This window comes from Heptranchias perlo, chromosome 6 (genome assembly GCF_035084215.1).
Source record: "Heptranchias perlo isolate sHepPer1 chromosome 6, sHepPer1.hap1, whole genome shotgun sequence".
NCBI lineage: Eukaryota > Metazoa > Chordata > Chondrichthyes > Hexanchiformes > Hexanchidae > Heptranchias > Heptranchias perlo.
This window is the reverse complement of record NC_090330.1, coordinates 43,179,850-43,202,519: the sequence shown is the minus strand read 5'-3', so window position 1 is coordinate 43,202,519 and position 22,670 is coordinate 43,179,850. Positions and strand designations below refer to the sequence as shown.

The 22,670-nt window shown below is 40.7% G+C and overlaps 1 protein-coding gene and 1 long non-coding RNA gene across 2 annotated transcripts in view; one reads left to right on the top strand and one right to left on the bottom strand.

Moving 5' to 3' along the window:
- The window catches only part of LOC137322945 (PC3-like endoprotease variant B), a 544,890-nt gene that overhangs the window by 463,926 nt on the left and 58,294 nt on the right, over nt 1-22,670 (top strand). The window lies entirely within an intron of this gene.
- On the bottom strand, nt 1,833-15,227 carry LOC137322514 (uncharacterized). The gene is made up of 3 exons (XR_010963147.1): nt 15,157-15,227; nt 12,759-13,145; nt 1,833-4,560 (listed from the first exon to the last, which is right to left on the bottom strand). It is a non-coding gene; the product is annotated as an uncharacterized lncRNA (long non-coding RNA).

The following is a 22,670-nucleotide window of genomic DNA, read 5'->3' as shown; positions in this document are numbered from 1 at the left end:
TCACAAATAACATCATGTTCTGTGCCACTTTCCTTCAGAGAAAGAGCCAAACTCTAATGCCCCTCCCCTCCCTTCCTTGTCCACTGCAGTGGTGTGTGGCTCTAATGTGGTCTGCTAATCAGCAAGAATGAGTTAACTAAATAGTCAATATGTAATTAATATTTAATTCTCTTTATTAGCTGTAAAGTTTAGTTTACACAACAGTTTGTTCAATGCTAATTGTTCAGTGTACTGCATAAGTTCGAGCTCAGTGTTTGTTTCTGACAAGTGCATTACATTTGACAGATATCAAATGGTTTGCCCACTTAAGAGGAATTGGCTGTGGCCTGAATGTGACATCTGAGGAGCCTGATAGCACTGCATTCTTTTTCACTTAACTCAAAGAGAATAAGTATTCATATTTTTATTGGAACAGCATACAGCTACAAATGATATGGTGCAAATATTATATGATGCACTGTAAACCAGAATCATTCACACCCAACCCAGTTTTGTTAATTGCAAAATAATAAACATACTTAAAATCAGAATAGTTTAGGACTTGAAACACGAAACGTAAGGGAAATGATCCCTGCAGTATTGTAATCAGAATGGCTTCACTGTTTATTTGCAACCAGTAACATAATGTGACTGATTTACAAGAATTTAGCTCAAGTGTTAATCTGACAGTTACAAAAAGCTCCTTGCTAGCAGAATCACTTTCACTATCATATTAGTTGCCTCCTCTATTAAAGCAGCATGGTCGATAATTGGAATGCTTTTATGTCTAGTGGTTCTGACGAGACTCTCTTTAGGTCACGTACAGACGGTCGCTCAGCACACAGCTGAACAGTTGCAAATAATTTAAGCTGTGAAAGTATTGTTCTCCTTGTATTGTAGGACAAGGACAGTTCAAGGGAAGTATAGTCTTGTGCTGACTACCTGCTGATGTGTGGTGAAATAGGATGGCAATGACACTATGTGTTGCATACAATTAAATGTATTTTACACAGAAATGTCAGTCCAGAGGCAAGTTTCCACATGGCCGTGCTTTATGATCTTTATGTAGGATGAACTAGTAGATTGAAGTAGTGCAGCTGAACTTCCTGAGGATGAGAAAACAGTCAGCAGCACATCCAAGCTACAGGTTTCTCATATACTCTGCATCATGCTGGGTTTTTATAGCTCCTGGCTTTCAAAAAGCCTGTTTCAAAGAGGTTTGCGCTAGACTGGGCATGCAGTTTAGCTCTGCAGATATTGTCGCTACTGATTCAGTGGAATGCAATTAGGAAGCCTAAATTAAGTGGTAATGGAGAACCAGCTCTCGAAACTGGGGTTGCCATGGCAACTGCTGCTTACAATACAGCCTCCAGTAGTTTTCCCACTTTATCTGCAAAATGCACAATTGAGCTTTGAAACAGCTCAGTGCTGAAAAGCGTACTGTAAACAGATGTTTGGTCAGACTTTCACCATTTTAAAAAGTGAAGCATCAAATAGAATCCATTTATTCACACAGTTCTTTTAAAATCACCTGATTTTACAGGGAGAAAAAAAGAAAAGAAACCTCTACAATGAATTTTTAAAAATCAGATACTGTATTACAAATAATGAAAGCTCCACGTTAGTCAGTTGTGAATGAATGATGATACACACAGAAGAGTTCCTTATTCTCATAGTTCAAGTATTGGTCGTTATTTTAGCCCCAAATATTTTTTTAAGTAGTTTGTTCACTGAATTTTAATGAAATTATCATTAACCATTTAGTACTTAAATTTACTTTGCCCTTTGTGTAATAGAAGATCATTTTCCAATGAAGTGAAGAATTTTCTTATTAAATAATTAAATACGTTTAATATTATATGACTCAAATGTAACCTTGTCATATTTTAGACTGCTTAAATCATGGAGTAGAATAGTAAGGATTATAAAGTAAAATGGCTGTTATCTGGTATGCTTTACCTGATGAAAATGAAACAGCTTTTTGGCACTGATGAATTTGTGGTAAATTACTCTTTTTCGTTTTATACATTGAATGAATTTATAAATAGGAAATTTCCTTGGGTATAGGTAATATTGCACCACATTCGAACAGACTCAATACAGTAGGCATATTTATCTTAAATGGCATCATTTAGAAATGTTAATTATTTTCCATAATAGCCATTAAACAGTCTGTGGAGGTCAACGGAAGAAGGATGTCAATTCTTTGAAAAGATTAAGCATCTCTTTTTCTAAATGCTGTGACAACATTTCAAAATTCGAATATAATGCTTGCAACATACATAGCACTGTATAAAATATCTCATGTAGTGCCTTTGAAAAGAAAATCACAAATCCCTTAAAATTCTACTAAGTCATTTTATAGACTAATAAAACCAATGATCTTGTTAAAAGGTGTGACTATGGTGATGTTCATTACATTTATTGAAAACCACAAACTTTATTGGGAGGCTAAAATTAGTCAAATGTTGCTTCAGGTTTGTTTTTACGCTCTTCTATATAAACCAATAGGCGATCCAATTGCAACTTATTAATTGATGAAAGTGCCTTCAACCCTTTGAGAACAGATGGTTCTTTGCAGGTTTTATAAGAGGTCAATGTTCTGGAATACAACAGTTGCAATACTTTATCAGTCTCTGATGCTAACCATTACACTGTGGAGTCGGCCTGTCCCATGTTGTGGAGCTCTCAGTGTATCATTTAATACCTTTTTAGTGCCTGCCGTGGCGCAGTGGCAGTACCCTTGCCTCTGAGTCAGAAGATCATGGGTTCAAGTCACCTGCAGAGGCTGACACTTCCATTGCAGTACTGAGGGAGTGTTGCACTGTTGGAGATGTTGTCTTTAGGATGAGACTTTAAATCAATGCCCCATCTGCTGCTCAAGATGGACATACAAGATCCCATGATGCTATTCAAAGAGCAGGAAACTTCTTCCTGTGTTCTGGCCAACATTTATCCCTCAGCCAACACTAAAAAAAGATTATCTGATCATTTATTTAATTACTATTTGTGGGACTTTGCTGGGTACAAATTGGCTACCACATTTGCATATATTATAACAGTGACTACACTTCAAAAAAACTCCATTGGCTCTGAAAGGCACTATATAGGATATCTTTCTTTTGTATTAGACTCGTCATGATATGTCACACAGATGTATGATATTCATCCACAGGTGCTTGCTTCAAAATCCCAATGATACCAACTATATCAGATCAGGATTTGGAGACACAATTAGTACTGTTCTAGATACTATATTTTTATTTAACCTCCAACTGTGGGACGATATGTTGTTTACTTTAAACATAAGCAATGGCTACTAATTATTAAAACTGTTGGAGGAAACAGACACTTGCCGATGCCCTTTGCCCTCAAATTTGAATCTTGTGCTTGCAGCCCTAAAGAAAACAAGGCCTCCACAAAAAGAATTTCATATGAATGCATCAATATTTGTGTCCTAATATAATTTCAAGACAGTAGTGTTTTTAGACAGTGTGCAACAGTGTGGATGTTAAAAATTCCAGTCTTACCTTAGTATTCTCTTGGATGTATCAATGCTAATCACTCCCACAAGCAATCTGAGTGTATTATATCTATGGGTGCACCCAATATCAACTGTATAATACTATAAACCCAAACAACAGTAACCCCTTGTGATCTGAACTGGATATTTGTGTCTTCATCACATGCCCCACTTACCCCTCACTAACCTTTTAGTAGGCAGACAGAAAACACTTGGTAGCATGAGGCCAGATATGAATCATTTCAGCAGCCTTATTTCACAGTAAGTGGATATACAGAGGAACAATTATGATCAGATTCACTCAGTACAATCAGTACAACCTGTCTTCACATAATAATACAGAATAATGAATACACTTCCCCACAACAGTGGGTGACCTTGCTTGACTTAAATAAAATAACTTCAAACTGTCCTCCTGCATTGTAGCCTCCTCAGTCTGCTGAATGCCTGCCCAGGCCGCTATCGGTTTAAAAACATGACCAGTCAGTGAGTGTTTCTGTCTTGCTGTGTTCACAACCAGAGGAGAGGGCCTATGCCAGACAAGTCCTGTCGAGCCTGGGACCAGGGACCTCTCAACGCGATGAGTGTGAGGTGTTTATCGATTACTGAGGCAGGCTAGTGTATTGTTTACAGTCTTTGGGGAAACAACTTCAATGTCTAACCGTTAGCATTTTAACCACCTCAGTGTCTTTATTTAAGCTTGTGTGAATACACTTTGTTTTAAAAGCCTGACATCTTTTCTAAGTATTTTCTGTGGCAAAGTGGTCAGAAAATTCCAAATTTTGACAGTGGGCTTCACTGTTAGTTTGGCTCAGTTGGTTGCACTCCCACCTTTGAGTTAGGAGGCTATGAGTTCAAGCCCCACTCGAGGACTTGAGCACATAATCTAGGCTGACACTGCAGTGCACTAATGAAGGAGTGCTGCATTGTTGTAGATACTGTCCTTTGGAAGAGATGTTAAATGAGGCTCCATCTGCCTGGTGGATGTTAAAGATCCAATGGCATTATTCAAAGAAAAGCATGGATTCCTCCCAATGTGAAATGAAAGATGCTAGAATCTGAAATAAAAGCAGAAAATGCTGGAAATACAGCAGGTCTATTAGCATCTGTAAAGAGAAAAGACAAGTTAACATTTTGGGTATTGACCATGCAGTCCAGCAGCATCTGCAAAGAATAGCAACAGGTTTATGCTCTGGGTGTAGACCCAAAATAAAGAGTCTACAGCTAAAATGCCCACCTGTCTTTTCTCTTCACAGATGCTGATGGGCATGCTGTTTATTTCCAGCACTTTCCCAATGCTCTGGATAGCATTCTTCCCCCAATCAATCTCAAAAACAAGATTAACTAGTTGTTCATCTCATTGCTGTTTGTGGGATCTTGCTGTGTGACCAATTAGCCTACATAACAGCAGTGACTATGCTTCAAACTAGTTAATTGTATGTGAAGACCTTTGAGACATTTCTGAGAGATCTGATATGGCACTAGATAACATCTACCTTTTTTCGAATCTTATCAGATCTTTGGAGTAACATCTTCCTTTTTTTTGAGAGGGGAGGGATTTACAGAGGCACCTCACCCTCCACCTCCCCCTCTATTGTATTGTGATGGTTCATACTGGCATTCTATTTAAAAAGTATATTTCACTCCTTCGTGTTGCAACATTTTGAGTACCCTATCACCCAATCCAAGCTTATTTCAAATAATATAAATGCCTTATATGAACTTCCTACAAATTTTAGTTGCAAGCCAAAAGTTAGGGTAGAAGCCAAGCAGTTAACTTAATATAATACAGCCTAATGTGTGAAGTGGTATGTGGAAGTTCTTGGGGGAATTGCATGATGCTGTACATTGGAGTACACACACAGGAAAATAGAGAGAAGAATACATGTTCAGTTTCCCAATCCACTGAGTCCCTGAATGATAAATGGAAGGCGGTATCTCCCCAGTTGAGGATGGGGAAAACGGAACAGTGTTTCCATTTGTCTCCTCGCAGTTGGTTAAGGGTATGATTAGCAATGGCCTGGGGTCATATACAACGAATTACTTTAAGTGCAGAGACTCTGGTTACGTAGATATTGACAAAATATGTATCCTCGTAAAACAAAAAAAGAAGTGAATCCAATAGGACATATTTATTTCAGGTCATCACAAGCCAGAGTGAACATAATCTCAGTGCTTGTAAAATGTAATTGAGTTTAAAAATGGAGCTCAAGACTCATTTACAAGAGCAAAGTAGAGTCACTCCACGCAACATGACTTTGTATAATTACACTTCAGCTCTGAGCTCAGCTCACAGGTCTAGACTAGGGGCATGAAATTGGTCCACGTCAATAGCATGAAACGAGTTGATAGCGAGGCAGCTGCCTGATTTACATCGCGAGCATTTTTCTTTTTCAATATATTCTCTGTCTCTAGGTGTTTTGTTATCTCATCTTTTAACAAAGATTCTAAGATCTTTCCTACTACTGACATAAAGCTAATCGTTCTATAGTTTCCTGGATTAATTCTATCTCCCCTTTTGAAGATAAGAATTACATTTGCTGTCCATCAGTCCTTTGGCACTATTTGTTTTTCAATTGAATTTTTCTATGTGGATACTAGTGCCTCTGTTATCTCCTCCCTAGTTTCTTTGAGTATTCGATGATGCAATCCATCTGGGACCGGGGTTTTGTCCTCCTTAAGTTTTGCAAGTTTGGCTAGTATCTCCTTTCTATATTAACTGTTGTAATATTTCTCTTGGCCTCTGTCTCCAAGCCTTCCCATGATGCTCCATGCTGTCACAGCTCCAATTCCCCCGTGCTGTTTTAAATCCTCTCTCTCAGCCATCTCGCAGTGCTCCACATCTTCATTTTTGATAAATTGGTGGACTAATATAAAATGTTCAGCACCAAAACACATGATCACTTTGATCACCATTTTCCTTACATATGAAGGTGAATATGTTAGCACAGTCAAGTGTCTTGTTCTGTTGAATTTCAACTGAGCATCCAAATGGGTGTTGTAACTTATTACCAGTGTGTATCAGAATATGCAGTGTTTGAGCAAGTGTGGTACATAAAAAGAATGCTGTGGTAAATAAGTCCATAAATCTTATAAGGTATAGGATTTGAAAAGGGACCTGATGAGTCCATAACCCCTTCACCTTATTTCCTTATCCAAGAAAGAAAGAAAGAACTTGCATTTATATAGCACCTTTTATGACCTCGGGACGTCCCAAAGCACGTTACAGCCAATCAAGTACTTTTGCAGTGTAGTCACTGTTGTAATCGGACACGATGGGCCGAATGGCCTCCTTCTGTGCCATTAATTTTCTATGATTAATTTTCTATGTAATGTAGGAAACGCGGCAGCCAAATAACGCACAGCAAGCTCCCACAACAGCAATGTGATAATGACAAGATAATCTGTTTTAATGATGTTGCCCATCTAAAGATTTACCATCCATGTCTAGGAATTACTACATGCCTTAATTTGCCTTGCATGAACCATCCTACATTAACCAGTGCAAGTTATATTAATCTTTAAAAAACCTACCTCTCTTCAGAGGACCAGTGCACTACTCAGTGAATGAGTTTAGCTCTTCTTGCCAAAATCATCAGAGGAAATTAGACAACGAAGTCCTGAATTAGCATTTCTTTAGTAAGAGTGTTATGATAATACAATTAGTAACATTTTAAAATTAAACATTAAGGGGGAATTTTAACTCTCTGCACTTGGTGAGAACAGAGCAGGCGAGCAGTTAAAATGGAGGGGCTCCATTTCCCGCTCTGTTCCCACAAATTTCCAATTTTAATGCCGCTGGTCCCACCAGACTTCAGTGAGAAACGTAATTAATAAATGCAAATCAGGGTCCCATGACGTACGTGGGACCCTAATGGCCATTTTAAGCCATTCCTGAGTGGGGTATCTGCCAAACAAAGCTGTTGGGAAGCCAGTAGGGCCAATGAAGGTAAGTGAAAAAATGTCCTTAGTGGGGTCAGGAGGAGCAGGAATGCTCCTCCAGGCTCTATAAGGAAAGTCCACAACTCTGCTGCCCTGGTCTTCTCCCCCCCAGCCATGAGACTCTTGGAACACCCCCGCCCCTCACCTCCACACGGCTTACCTAGTTGCTGGTAGCCTTCTCATGTGCCAGTGGGTGGCTTCCATGCTGCCCGATCTTCATTCTCCCCCATTGGCAGCCTCTATTCTACCACAACAATGCATGTAACCCCCAACTTCAGAACAACACCTGCTACTGCACTATGGTTATATTTCAATTTCCTGCACTTGTCACCCTTTTTAGCCTCTTTGATTGAGCTTTCCAAGTTAGTGTAAATTGTTGCTGAATACTGAGTGGTTTTATGCTATGGGCATACTAAGAACTTTGATGGCCCAGAATGATTTCACACAGCACTATGCGGCCAATGTGGAGATGAGACTTTCATCCTATTAGTTTGGGTTGGATTCAAATCCAGGTCGCAAAGGTCAAAGCCTGTGTTAACCCAATGTGCCATCTAGTAAGTAGTTTCGACAAACTAAGAGTCAGATCAATAATACAGCTTTAAATGTTTCAGATACAAATTATACTATTCTCAACATAATTTTCAATGCAGCACACATGAATTCTTTTTAATTAACTAATAGTCATAATTTTACTTTGCCTGTGTAACGGCACAATAGTCAAAATAAAGTTTTCCACATTTTCATTAATAACTACACAATATGAGTACTATCTTTGTGAAACTTAGAGGGCACATTTGTTATGCTACATGGGAGAACATATTAACAATGTGCTAATTAGTGTGATTTACATATTCTAATTAGGTTAATTACAAAATAGATTTTCCTCTATAACTCAAAAACAGTAAGGCCTATCTTTATGAAAGTTGCAGAATATATTCATTATGTTAAGAAGCAGCATATCAGTGCATGCTGCTCATTAGACACACTTTATATATGCAAATTAGGTTAATTACAAAGTACAGTTTCCCCAATAAGCCAAAAAATGTTTGTCCTATCTAAATGAAACTTGGAGGTTATAACCATTATGCTATTAGGTATAACATATGAATGAATTATGCTAATGATGTTGGATTTCAATATTTTAGTTGATTATGTAATAGTATTTCCCCTTTAATTCAAATAATATAAATGACTGTTGCAAAGGAAAAGTGCTGTAATGTGCAGCCTTGAAATAGAGATACCTCACTTAATTTTGGTTTTATCAAATTTGGATAATATTTTTAAAATTTCAAGACCAGAGAAATTGTATAATTGATGCTTCCATAAGGGTTAGGTAACTTGTATTGCAACTTTCCAGAGTGCAGAAAGTTTGAATCATCTGACTTCATTATGTGTGTTCACCAGTGCTGAATGGCACTCTCTTGATGCTGCTTCTGCACTCTGCCTGCTCTCCACCTCTAAGGCTAACTATCATTGAATGAATGATCAAACAGCCTGGTGTAAGGCGAGAATGAGTGGAAGTGCATTGATGTCATGCGGGAATATAAGTGCTGATTTAAGGAGAGCAGCGAGAGTAACTGTGCCCCAAAGTTAATATTGGGGGTGTATTGCTGAATTTAATGGTCTCAAACAGATACAGGAACTGCTCAGAAGCTCGATTTATCCTCCTTTGAAAGACATTCCCCCTGCTTATTTATAAAGGATGACAAATTGAATTCCTGAGAAGTTTCTGTATTAGCTTGAGAGCATTAACTTCATCAATGCACCCCAAGTATTAGCTCTGGGGAGTAGTTGCTCCATCTGTTCTCCTTATGTTACGACACCTATATACTTCTACTCAGCCTTTGGTTATTTACTTGCGTACTTTATGTTCCCCTTCTCAGACTGGTGGAAGATGGTTTATCTAAATGGGAACTTCAACATGATAAAAGTCCTTTCAGCCTATTGAAGCTCATGGTCTAGAATCTCCTCGAAATGACTCAGACCATTGTTGCACCTTTAAAAAAATTGCATCTACGAGTGGCCTCTAGAGGGAGACACACACGAGTTTCTTGGGTCTGCTGATTTGCATATCCATTGGTCCAAGAATTGGTGTAAAACTGATGCAAGCAGCTGAACTGCCTGGAAACTTCTGTGCAGCCTTTAAAAAGACAGTTTGGCCTGCACTCTTCAGCAGCAGATTGGGTGACAATGAGTTAAAGAAGGAACAGTGCTTGGCTCTTTCACTTCATTATCTTAAAAACTTCACTGCATGTCTTAGCAATATTTTATTACACTTGTACAGAATTATGACTACTTAAGCATTATCTGCGCCCAGATCACATGGCACCAAGCCGGAGGTGAAGAATGTACAAATTCACTCATTCAGACGTCCAAACCCTCTTGGACGGCATTGAAGCAGGACGCATAGACTCCTGCGAGTAACTGCCACCAAGTCACCCAGAATTATCACTTGTGCCACCTGGAGGGCACTGGCTCTGACCGCCAACTCCCTCACCCTCAGGACTGCAGAACAGTGCCACAAGAAGTTCCACATCCTCAGCAGGGCAGGCAAGGTAACACACTGCACACCTTATGCTTTCCTTCCTTCCCATCCTGAGCACCAGCACACACTCCACCCTCTTAAAGCAACACTTACACAACCAAACTTTCACAATGCTCTCTGGTTAAGGGAGCTCCAACTCAGCATTTTGCCCTATGGCTACCAAACTCCCCTCAAAACAATTACTTCAATGCATAACCCTAAACCCCTTTCTCAACTTTAGCAGCCTTATACCCTCACACCACTTACTTCACCTCTCCCATGCTACTTGGCAGATGCTCAACTGCTAGCCTTATCTTCGTTCACTCTATCTTCTTGCAGGACAGATTGGCACACAATGTCTGCCACAGATAGGCCACTGTAGGCCATCCCCACATTTAAACCCCTCATTCCGGGTTAATGACTGAACAACTACACTGTCACCCTGACATCCCTGTGAAGCACTACACAGCCACAACATTCCACCTCCTTCTCTGTCTCCTTAATCCCATGGGCATGATGCTCAGCTATTTTTATCTTATGCCCTCCCTTCCTGTATCTCCACCGCAGCAACGGACAGTGCAGAAAGAAGAGCGTAATGGTGATGAAGAGGATGACTGAGACCAAGCCACCCACAATCACAGCTGTATGATACAGCCATCTCTCAGGACAGCAGAACATGCCAGGCCTCTACCCACCTCCCACTTAGCACAACACCAGTGGAACATGGGAGGTGACACCAAACTACCAAGAAACAAACTGACCTGAGACGAAGCAGACACGTTAAACAAATATTTTGTATCTGGATTCACAGTAGAAGACACAAAAAACATATCGGAAATAGTGGGAAACCAAGGGTCTAATGAGAGTGAGGAACTTAAAGTAATTAAGATTAGTAAAGAAAAAGTACTGAAGATATTAATGGGACTAAAAGTCGACGTATCCCCAGGACCTGATGGCCTACATCCTAGCGTTCTAAAAGAGGTGGCTGCAGAGATAGTAGATGCATCGGATGTGATCTTCCAAAATTGCTTAGATTCTAAAACGGTTTCAGTGGATTGGAAGATAGCAAATGTATCGCTATTTGAGAAAGGAGGGAGAGAGAAAACAGGGAACTACAGGCCAGTTAGCCTGACATCGGTAGTCGGGAAAATGCTGGAATCCATTATTAAGGATAAGGATGTGGTAACGGGGCACTTAGAAAATCATAATATGATTAGGCAGAGTCAACATGGTTTTATGAAAGGGAAATCGTGTTTGACAAATCTATTAGAGTTTTTTGAGTATGTAACTAGTAGGGTAGATAAAGGGGAACCAGTGGATGTAGGATATTTGGATTTTCAAAAGTCATTCAATAAGGTGCCACACAAAAGCTTGTTACGCAAGATAAGGACTCATGGGGTTGGGGGTAATATATTAGCATCGATAGCAGATTGGTTAATGGACAGAAACAGAGAGTAGGAATAAACAGATCATTTTCAGGTTGGCAGGCTGTAACTAGTGGGATGCCGCAAGGATCAGTGCTTGGGCCTCAGCAATTTACAATCTATATTAATGATTTAGATGAAGGGACCAAGTGTAATGTATCCACGTTTGCTGATGATACAAAGCTAGGTGGGAAAATAAGCTGTGAGGAGGACACAAAGAGTCTGCAAAGGGATATAGACAGGTTAAGTGAGTGGGCAAGAAGGTGGAGTGTAATGCGGGGAATGTGAGGTTGTTCACTTTGGCAGGAAGAATAGAAAAACAGAATATTTTTTAAATGGTGAGAAAAAATATTGGGTGTCCTCGTACATAAAACAAAGAAAGTTAGCATGCAGGTACAGTAAGCAATTAGGAAGGCAAATGGTATGTTGGCCTTTATTGCAAGGGGGTTGGAGTACAAGAGTAAGGAAGTCTTGCTGCAATTGCACAGGGCTTTGGTGAGACCACACCTGGAGTACTGTGTACAGTTTTGGTCTCCTTACCTAAGGAAGGATATACTTGCTTTAGAGGCGGTGCAACAAAGGTTCACTAGATTGATTCCTGGGATGAGAGGTTTGTGGAGGGATTGAGTAGAATGGGCCTTTACTGTCTGGAGTTTAGAAGAATGAGAGGTGATCTCATTGAAACATATAAGATTCTGAGAGGGCTTGACAGAGTAGATGCTGAGAGGCTGTTTCCCCTGGCTGGAGAGTCTAGAACTAGGGGACATAGTCTCAGGATAAAGGGTCGGACATTTTGGACTGAGATGAGGAGAAATTTCTTCACTCAAAGGGTTGTAAATCTTTGGAATTCTCTACCCCAGAGGGATGTGGATGCTCAGTCGTTGAGTGTATTCAAGATTAAGATCGATAGATTTTTGGACTCTAAGGGAATCAAGTGATAGGGGGATCAGGCAGAAAAATGGCAGGAGTTGAGGTAGAAGATCAGCCATGATCTTACTGAATGGCGGAGCAGGCTCGAGAGGCCGTTTGGCCTACTCCTGCTTCTATTTCTTATGTTTCTTATATTTCTTACATTTCTTATAAGGGCCACCTCAGTCCCATATGCCTTCTGTAGAGCATGAGTAGCTAAACACCTCCAGCAATCCTTGCCCTCAGATGGCATCTAGAAGAAGCTAAGAATAGTTGCCCATAGGGAACGCCATACCTGCTGCTGAGAAGCTCTGACAGTGGGTAAGGGATTGGGGTGGGGGGGTGGGTGGTCCAAAAATATGCCGGTGTTGCAACCTTGTGAGAAGCAATCCAAAGCAAGTGCGAGTGTATGTAGACAAACTGGGGGGGAAAAAAACTTTTAAGAATTGTTTCCTACCTGTAGAAATCTGAATTTAATGATCCCTGTTTCAGGAACTCCTCACTTCCACCTTGAACAGCTGATCCCCACAGTTGCTACGCCTCGTTTAACTGTATCTAACTTATCCCTGGTGCAGCAGCAGTCCAACCAAAGGACACTCAGTGGTCCTTCGCCACTGACTCTCACTTTGACATAGTCAAATGAGGCTAATGGTCAGATGGTGAGAGAGCTGCAGAAACACGAGGCAGCCTGGGGAAAGGCGTTTACAATGCGAAAGCTGGATGGTAATGTCTTCCACTCGACTTTGCTCACAGAAATATTTTCCGACACCGTTCCTGCATGGTAAGCGTGATGGAAATGCCAAGGAAATTCAACCCCTGCCTATCTATCCAATCATGACCTCTTCTGTGGAAACAAAAAAAATGCAGACATTAATAGGATGTCCCAGAAATGTTATTGTCACAGTTACAAGTATTCTTTAAATGTAAGTAATAAAAGACAGGTGAATCTATCACCTAACGCACGCAATTATAGGTAATTGCATGTGTCCAGCCATTATAGTCTGTGCTTCATATCAATGAAAGTGTGGAACACTTCCAGATTCTCAAGGCTAAGAAGTTCGACCACAGCGCTGCCTATGTCCTGTGATCATGGCCTGGTGTTTGAAGATCGTTTTTTGTTTGGTGGTCTTCTGAGCATCATAAAACCATTTCCTCATCACTTGCCAGATTCTTCAGTTAGTGGAGGTGTTGCACAACCAACCTCTTCCTGCCAAGCGTGTTTCCTGCCAAATGGATTAGGAGAAGGGTACATTCCTGTGTATCCTGACAGCGAATTATAATTCTATGCCTGCAACACCTGCCTTTCTTGTTTTTGGAACTGCAGTTTGCGTGTTTCCTATCAACATGTCTGGATTACCGGATAAATTGTGTGGGTATTGGCTCAAGAGGCTCGTTGTGCTTGTTAGAGGGCTAAACAGTGATTATCAAATTGAATTCTGATTGGGTGGTTTAACCTCCTACTGGACAGATACCACTCTGCTGCTGACCAGTTAACTGTTGTGTTCCCAGTTGTTGGGAAGCTGTGCAACTTGGACAAAAATAATTACTCAGTTCAAAATTCTAGCAGAGAACATTTGGAAACCTTCCAAGCTGAGCATGAAAAGTGAAAAAGTGATCCATTCCTCAGCTTGATGAATGCAAACCTAAGCTCTAAATTTAAAAGAGGATTTCATCATCAATACATTACCTGTGCCAACTTAGAGCTGAAAGCTGGTGACATCACATCACCACATTAGTGTTCTCCTTTTTCAGCAGATACACAGAAGCCTTCAACTCGTACTCTAATGCGACTGAGTTTTGTACTTAAATGGCAATAACAACAGATTTACTCCAAGTTAAACCACCTCCAGCTCAAGTGAGATTACTTTGGAGTGAACTTGGGGAATATAAAGATTATAAAACGCTTCTCGGAATGGACACTAACATTTTCTGCAGAGGTTAGAAATTACTGTTGGCAATAAAAGTAGATGAATGCTTAGTATATTTGTTAAAGACATCACTCTGCCTTCTATTTCAGCAGAGGAATTCATCCTTTTGTTCTAAATGGATTAACACCTCCATTAAAATAGTGGATATAGAATTGTCCACTATTAACGCCAACTGTAACTTCTAACCTCAGATCATGATGACTGAAAAGTCTAGCAGCACTCACTGTTCAGTCTCATGCACAAAGAATAACTACCGGTACCAGATGGCTGCCAATGCTTGTGGAACCTTGCGGAGATTTAAATAAACTGTGGATTTGCTTGGAAGGAAGCCAATGTGTATGTAAGCTTTGAGATGCCTGACAAGTTTCCATGAAACTGCTCCTAACCTTCTTCCCCCTGCTGTTATACCATTGATATTCCTTTTAAAAATCACATCTTTTCTGTGCCCATTTCTCTTGATTTTTATTTGAAGATTTTTCATAAATGGTGAATGTTAATGACATCAAAGAACTTGGGCCTGGAAGAGTCTAGCGATTGAGAGTTGAATTAAAGCAAACCTTCATTCTTTCAAAATCTCTTGTCCAGTTAACTATCACACACCAAACATTATTACACCTACCATTGTACCGATTCTCTCTTGACAGATATATATAATAAATTATATAATGGCGGATATTTCATTTAATTTTCCCAGTGTGCTTAGCAAATTGAGGACATGAATAAGCTGACCTGATATTTTTTGTTGGGAGGGGAGGAGAAAGGAAGAGAGCGAACAAGAAAGAAATGAATGGTTTTTGGCGTAACAGTATAGGGTGGTGGACATTGAGACTTATTTGACCAGCTTAGTGATTTTGTTACTGATTTACTGATGGCCTCATAGGCTAATTGCAAAATAGTCACTCCTGCATGCTGTAAGGAATCACTTACATAGATGGAGAAAGTTCTGTTTGAAGGGCAATGTCTTCATAAAAAAAGTCTTTGCCAAACCTTTTTTCTGTTTAAACAGAGAGAAAAGCCAAAAGTCATACATAATCTTCATCAAAATAATGTCCCACACATGTGACATGATACATTTCAACACGATTTAAATCATTGTGTGATGTCTTTAGAAATAAACTAAAATATGTTTATCAAGTGCTTTTTATGAAATGCACTTTTTTTAAATATAGTTGGGTCTTCATTTTAAGTTGGCAGAAGATTATGAGAAAGTTATTTGCATGCTTCTCAATGTTTTCCAGGAACTTCTTGTTAACATGTACAATATAGATGATAAGATCGCTGAAACACCCTGAGTTAATCACTATGCATGGTGATGTTAATTTACAATTTACCTTAGTTCTAACAGGTCCCTGATGGCAGACTCCTGCCACCCACTCCCACCTACCAGCCAGCTACTGATTCCCACCAGGTTCAGGTGAGAGACTCACCTGGGAGATGGAAATGGGGCCCGGGAGTTAAAATTGCCCGGGCCTCACTCCAGAGTGGCCAGGCAAGCGTCACGTGAGCTTGCCCTGCTGCCTTCATGCTGAACCCGTGCCCGAGTTAAAATTGGGTCTCATATACCATCTTGGTGCTAGTGCTATATGGATAGCCCCTTGTATATTCCTACTAACTGTAACATCATGTGCTGATGGAAACTTGATACAACGTAGTAAAAATATGTCTTATGCAATGAAGTTTTATGGGTTAAAAGTGTTTTACACCTTAAAGTTAGAATGGCATTTATTTCTTCTATTTTGTGATGGTGAGGGGGGTAAAATCAGGATCTTTTGTTACTTCCTATGAAGTTTTATATTGCAATTAGCCTGAAAATCATGAATGGTTTTACAATAATTAACGAAAGGTTTTAGTTACTTAGTTAATGAATGTCAGAATTCCCTGGTGTTTTTTTACACTGTAAAGTTTTCACATGCTGCACATGTACTGGATTTCTCTTTCTGCTCCCTCCCCCTCTCAGGGGCAATAGTGCTGGAATCCCACTCTGAATATTTAATTTGGGTCCACCAAGGAAACTCCTGCAGGTTCACGGTGGGGTCACAGAGAGGTGGAAGTGCAGTACTGGTACAGTTGTGAAGTAAGCCCACCAAAGAGCAAATATAAACATTTCAACAAAGAAAACATTTTAAAAAGCTGCAACGAAGCAAGTAAATGAGTGATAATTAAAATGCCGCATCAAATTTTAGAATCTACAAGTTAGCTTGATGAGTGGCAAAAATAGGTCACATTGACCACACAAATAGCTGAACATGGTGTTCAGCACAGGGACAAAAATATGAAAACAAAATGGATTCAGCCTCTGCCAGGAGAAGTTCTCCATTTGACTGCAGTGTGCTGATGGCTATATTGTTGAAGCTGGCATCAAAGTGGCAATCACCCTGGACCAGTCAGGATTCATGCAGTTTGACCATAGTTTGGCCAACTGGTTTTCCTATTTTTGCCACTCATCAAGCTAACTTGTAGATTCTAAAATTTGATGCGGCATTTTAATTATCACTCATTTACTTGCTTCGTTGCAGCTTTTTAAAATGTTTTCTTTGTTGAAATGTTTATATTTGCTCTTTGGTGGGCTTACTTCACAACTGTGCCAGTACTGCACTTCCACCTCTCTGTGACCCCACCGTGAACCTGCAGGAGTATCCTTGTCCACTCTTTCTGTTACTTCCTCAAAGAATTCAATCAGGTTGGTTAAACGTGGCGTTACTTTTAGAAATCCATGTTGACTATTTGTTATTATATTTTCCTTTTCTAGATGTTTTGTTATCATCTTCTAGTATTTTTTATCATTCTCTGGATTTGTTTGCTCTTCTATTTAGAAGAGAGAACTTACATTTGCTGTCTGCCAGTCTTCTGGCACTATTCCTTTTTCTAGCGAAACATGTAGGGAAGCAGTGGAAAGAAAGAACATGCATTTGATGAGCACCTTTCACATCCTCAAGACATCCCAAAGATGGCACCTCTGACAATGCAGCACTCCCTCAGTACTGCACTAGAGTGTCAGCCTAGATTATGTGCTCAAGTCTCTGGATTAAGGCTTGAAACTACTCTGATACAAATGCAAGAGTGCTACCACTGAGCCATGCTGACACTAGAATCACATATTATGTATTATCTCAGTTCCAGTACCTGCGATCACCCTCATTAAGGAATGCTTTCTGACAATTGGGTTGCATTCCATCTGATGGCAGGCAAAGTACAATCACACTCTTTACTTTCTTCTTCAAGGGAAAAATAGAGCACAACCAAAGATAAGGAAGTGCCACCTCAGATCCTTAAGGCTCCTGCTGGAAAGAATTCACCGTTCAGCTCAGAACCTTCTGCCACTGAAGGAACTGCAGAATCAGAAGGTTAGGATTGAAAGGACACACAATTGTAGGCACGAAAAGGAGGGACAGTAAAGAAAGAAATAAGAAGATGAGCGGCACAGTGGTATACAGTCAGGAGGGAGTGGTCCTGGGAGTCCTCCACATTGACTCCGGACCCCATGAAGTCTCATGGCATCAGGTCAAACATGGGCAAGGAAACCTCCTGCTGATTACCACCTACTGCCCTTCCTCAGCTGATGAATCAGTCCTCCTCCATGTTGAGCACCACTTGGAGGAAGCACTGAGGGTAGCAAGGGCACAGGATGTACTCTGTTGACGGATTTCAATGACCATCACCACGAATGGCTCGGTAGCACCACTAATGACTGAGTTGGCTGAGTCCTGAAGGACACAGCTGCCAGACTGGGCCTGCGGCAGGTAGTGAGAGAAACAACACGAGCGAAAAACCTACTTGACGTCATCCTCACCAATCTACCTGTCGCAGATGCATCTGTCCATGACAGTATTGGTAGGAGTGACCATCGCACAGTCCTGTGGAGACGAAGTCCCATCTTCACACTAAGGACACCGTCCAACGTGTTGTGTGGCATTACCACCGTACTAAATGGGATAGATTCAGAACAGATCTAGTAGCTCAAAACTGGGCATCCATGAGGTGCTGTGGGCCATCAGCAGCAGCAGAATTGTATTTCACCACAATCTGTAACCTCATAGCCTTGTGATAGAAAACTCTCCACTTGCCTAGATGAGTGCAACTCAAACAACACTCAAGAAGCTCAACACCATCCAGGACAAAGCAGCCCGCTTGATTGCCACCCCATCCACCACCTTAAACATTCACTCCCTCCATCACCGGCACACCGTGGCTGCAGTGTGTACCATCTACAAGATGCACTTCAGCAACTCACCAAGGTTTCTTCGACAGCACCTCCCAAACCCGCGACCTCTACCACCTAGAAGGACAAGGGCAGCAGGCGCATGGGAACAACACCACCTGCATGTTCCCCTCCAAGTTACAAACCATCCTGACTTGGAAATATATCGCCGTTCCTTCATCGTCGCTGGGTCAAAATCCTGGAACTCCCTTCCTAACAGCACTGTGGGAGAACCTTCACCACACGGACTGCAGCAGTTCAAGAAGACGATTCACCACCACCTTCTCAAGGGCAATTAGGGATGGGCAATAAATGCTGGCCTTGACGAATGAACAAAAGATAGAAAGTCTTGCATTTATATAGTGCCTTTTACGACCTCAGGATGTCCCAAAGCGCTTTACTGCCAACTAAGTACTTTTTGAAGTATAGTAACGGTTGTAATGTAAGAAACGCAGCAGCCAATTTGCGCTCAGCAAGGTCCTAGAAACAGCAATGTGATAATGACCAGATAATCTGTTTTAGTGATGTTGGTTGATGGATAAATATTGGCCAGTGCACCAGGGAGAACGCTGCTGCTCTTGTTCAAATAGCGTCATTGGATCTTTTACATCCAACCGAGAAGGCAGATAGGGCCTCGGTTTAACACCTCATCTGAAAGACAACACCTTTGACAGTGCAGCACTCCCTCAGTACTGCACGTGTCAAACTAGATTATGTGCTTGAGTCTCAGTGTGGGATGTGAACTCACAACCTTCTGATTCAGAGGCAAGAGTGCTACCTACAGAGCCATGACTGACACCCTACTGATAGTGGTAAGAAACAGGAAAGCATCCACCTTTAGTAGTTTTACCACAGGTGGGATATACGTGGAAGGATTTGGGGCATTTGAGGAATATTCAATGTTGTGCTTCAGAGGCTTATTCAAATCTTGTTGTTTGTGTTGGGCAAGATTGTGGTGGACACTGAGCTGTCGCTACTGAGGGTAGAAAAAAATTGCATTGGGGCATGGCAAGGAATCAGTGCTAGGCTTCTGCGCTCATTTTCTTCCACTGTCCACCCAGAATCCGCCACAAAACTGGTGGCTCAGAGCTGGTGGGCTGCCCTGGGGCACTTGATTCAGCCTGCAGCCCGCCGGCCTGGTGCTAATGAGGCACAGCCTCAAAATCGATTGGCTGCCCATTTAGTTAAAATTTACTCCTATATCTGCCTTATAAAGAACCTGACAGCATATCTGAAAATGATTCAATGATATTAAACCTGACTACTAGTCAAGCAAAAACTATCCTTCAACAAATGAGTTGTAGAAAATAAGTTTTCAACTACTTGATTAAACAAGTCTCGAAACAATGGCAGGGTAGTACCCTTTGGGCCTGCTCATTGAAGATCCTCATCCTATATTTCCGCTGCATAAATTGCAGTTACACACTCTTCTTTATCACCACATCATGTCATATGCAACACACAGCAATGATTTTGCATAGTTTGTCCAGCTAGTATGATAATGTATTGCCAGATCCATCCAGACAGTACCAGCTATACTTCCGTATTCCAATGGCCAGTTCCACAAATATCTGGCTGTTTAGTGCGTTTGATTGTAATTTTATCATTTGAATTTCAACTGTTCTGTCATGGTTTTAAACCATTATCTTGATCATTTAAGAGCTATCCTTACACATGCCTATCCTCGAACAATGCATGAATTGCGCAAAATAAAGGAAACATGCAATTTTGCACTAATTAACATAATGATATTTTGAGGATTAGCAACTACTTAAATGTTTCATGAGTGGAATACCTGATGGTTAATGTAGGCCAATGGATTTTTCAGAGGCTGTCTGTATCTTAATGTGTGTGTAGTCAAGCACACCCTGCACTATTGGAAATCCTGCAATAGGGTGGAACATCTGCTGCCCTGACAATTGTTCTTCTTTTCTGTAAAAATGAATGAAGCATGAAGGAGACACTAAGAAAGAATCTGTTCCTGAATAAATTGGACACTGTGTTGTGAATAATTCCGATGCAATCTCCACTGTGATCTTGAAAGGACCCTATGGCAAAAAGTAATCAACACAACAGCGACTGTGACTTTTACTATTATAAATACAGTGAGGAGATTCAGTGAAACAGTGTCAAGAAATGGAGCAATGAACTCACAGATCACTGTAATGCCCTGCCTGCTCATTTCCTCACACATGACTCTTCACAGAGATCAAGGTGATTTGTCCTTAGCCTACGAGTCCCTACCAGAATGGGAGGCTGTTCTGTATCAACCTTTCCTCTTCTCTTGTTGAAGCTATTGAATCTATGTTCCTTCTCCGAGAGGACAATAGTTGGAGCTCGCCCAATCAAGGAATGTTGAAAATAATCTTGCAGACATGCAGTGCAGATTTTAGACCTATTCTCATTAGTTCTTAAGTCCACATGTAGCAGAAGAGTTTGGTTATGGAGAGTGTTCCAGTTGATTACTGATTAGATTCGATCTGCCCCAAATAATTGACAAACTTTATGGATTTCAGTAGACCGGGGAGGGGGGGTTCTACTTTCTAAAAGTGGGTTGGAGAGTTCTCTAGCTTCTATACCAGATTATTAAATCATCATGTCCCCTTTATGAGCTTATAAGTACTGTGTAGGTTCGATGATAATGGATATGCAGTAGGGTTCTAGGAGAACAGGATGACCTATCAAACCTCTGGAGTAGATGAGATGTTTTATATGTGATGGAGGTATTATATGAGACTAACATGTGCAAAGTTCTCCAGTGAGCTCATGGAACCTCTAAATCAGGATGGCATGAAAATAAAGTACAAATCTATTGGGGCCTGAAAACCATTGCCCTTCTGCTACACTCCTGACATAGTTACAGCAGGGTTCTGCCCTTCCCTTGGAGTTTCTGCTGGGCCTAGTTGGGGGTGAAGCCTCTGCTGCTCCAAACAAGGTCAGTGACATAGTAGAGGGCGTAGCCAAGGGCAAGGACTTCCAGGCTAGAAATTTCTGCATTCCCCACCTGGCAGAGCATTGGTGGGTTGGTACACTAAGTGGATGCAAGCATACCAGCTCCCTGAATGCCAGAAGAGGGACCCATCTGAGGATCCAGTTCTAGATTGTGGCCTGACTCCAATAAGAAGGATGATTTTTTACAGGTAAATTCCAGCCTCCTTACAAAGGGGGCAAGGAAATACTTGTAACTTCTTTTTTGGGAGGGGAGGGACAGCACACCCCTCGCACCTACACTGCTCATCACATTTTACGACACTCCTGGGGCAGCCGGATGCCTAATATGTGCTCCTAGTGGAATGAGTGCCCACCTAGATATTTAAATTGGGTGTCCTCCCCATGACCCTGTTGAATTGACAGCACTGGCAGTCACAGGCAGCTACAACCTGGCACATATGCAGGATGCTGGATCCACAGATATACGTCCCCGTTGTTTTTATCCTAAGCTATAACATTGGTATGGAGAATTAACATCCAGTACTTACTTCTACTCCAGAGATTCCAAATTGGTTGATTTCAAATGTGTTTCTGTTAGGTCCTGGTTTGTGCATATTACTGAAATTCGCTAATGTTTTTAAAGGTAATTTTTATGTTTTGCTGGAAACATACTTTATATCACAAAAACTAATTTGTTTTTAATTCTGTCTTTGAGAAAAAGCAAAATCTTTATTAGTCCTGGGATTACGAATACCATGGAAACAATAAAAAGCAAAATTAATCTAGTGTGCACCTGGTTTCTTCCGCCATTTCATCTTTATTTTCAATTAATTTTTCTTCCTGTCATCTTTGCTTCAATTTTTCCTCCTGCTCCCACTGTTTATTAGTCATTTCCTTCCTATCTGCAGTCGGCCAGTGATGTACAAATGGTCAGACTGCAAACAGCAGGAATCAGTCTTTAATAAAAAAAAATCATCCATTGATTCCTAACACTTGCTTCTATTCGAGGAGATATGGTATCTGTATTTGTCCAATCCCCTTTTGATTTTTAAAAAATTTAAATAATTTGATGGCATTTAAAACAATGAGAAAAAGAGCTGATGAATAAATATGGGACGTGGATAACCTTCAGCTCTTTATGGACTATCTCTAGTTTTCAAGTTTCTCACCAGCAAGTTGCCTGTTTTTTTGATGTGCGTCACTGGTAAGCGTGAAGGGGGATCAGTAGCTGGAACAGTCAGAAAACCTTCTTTGTTTCAACAATAGAGTCAAATAGAGTGCAAATAAAAAGCTCCATCCCTACTTAACTCAG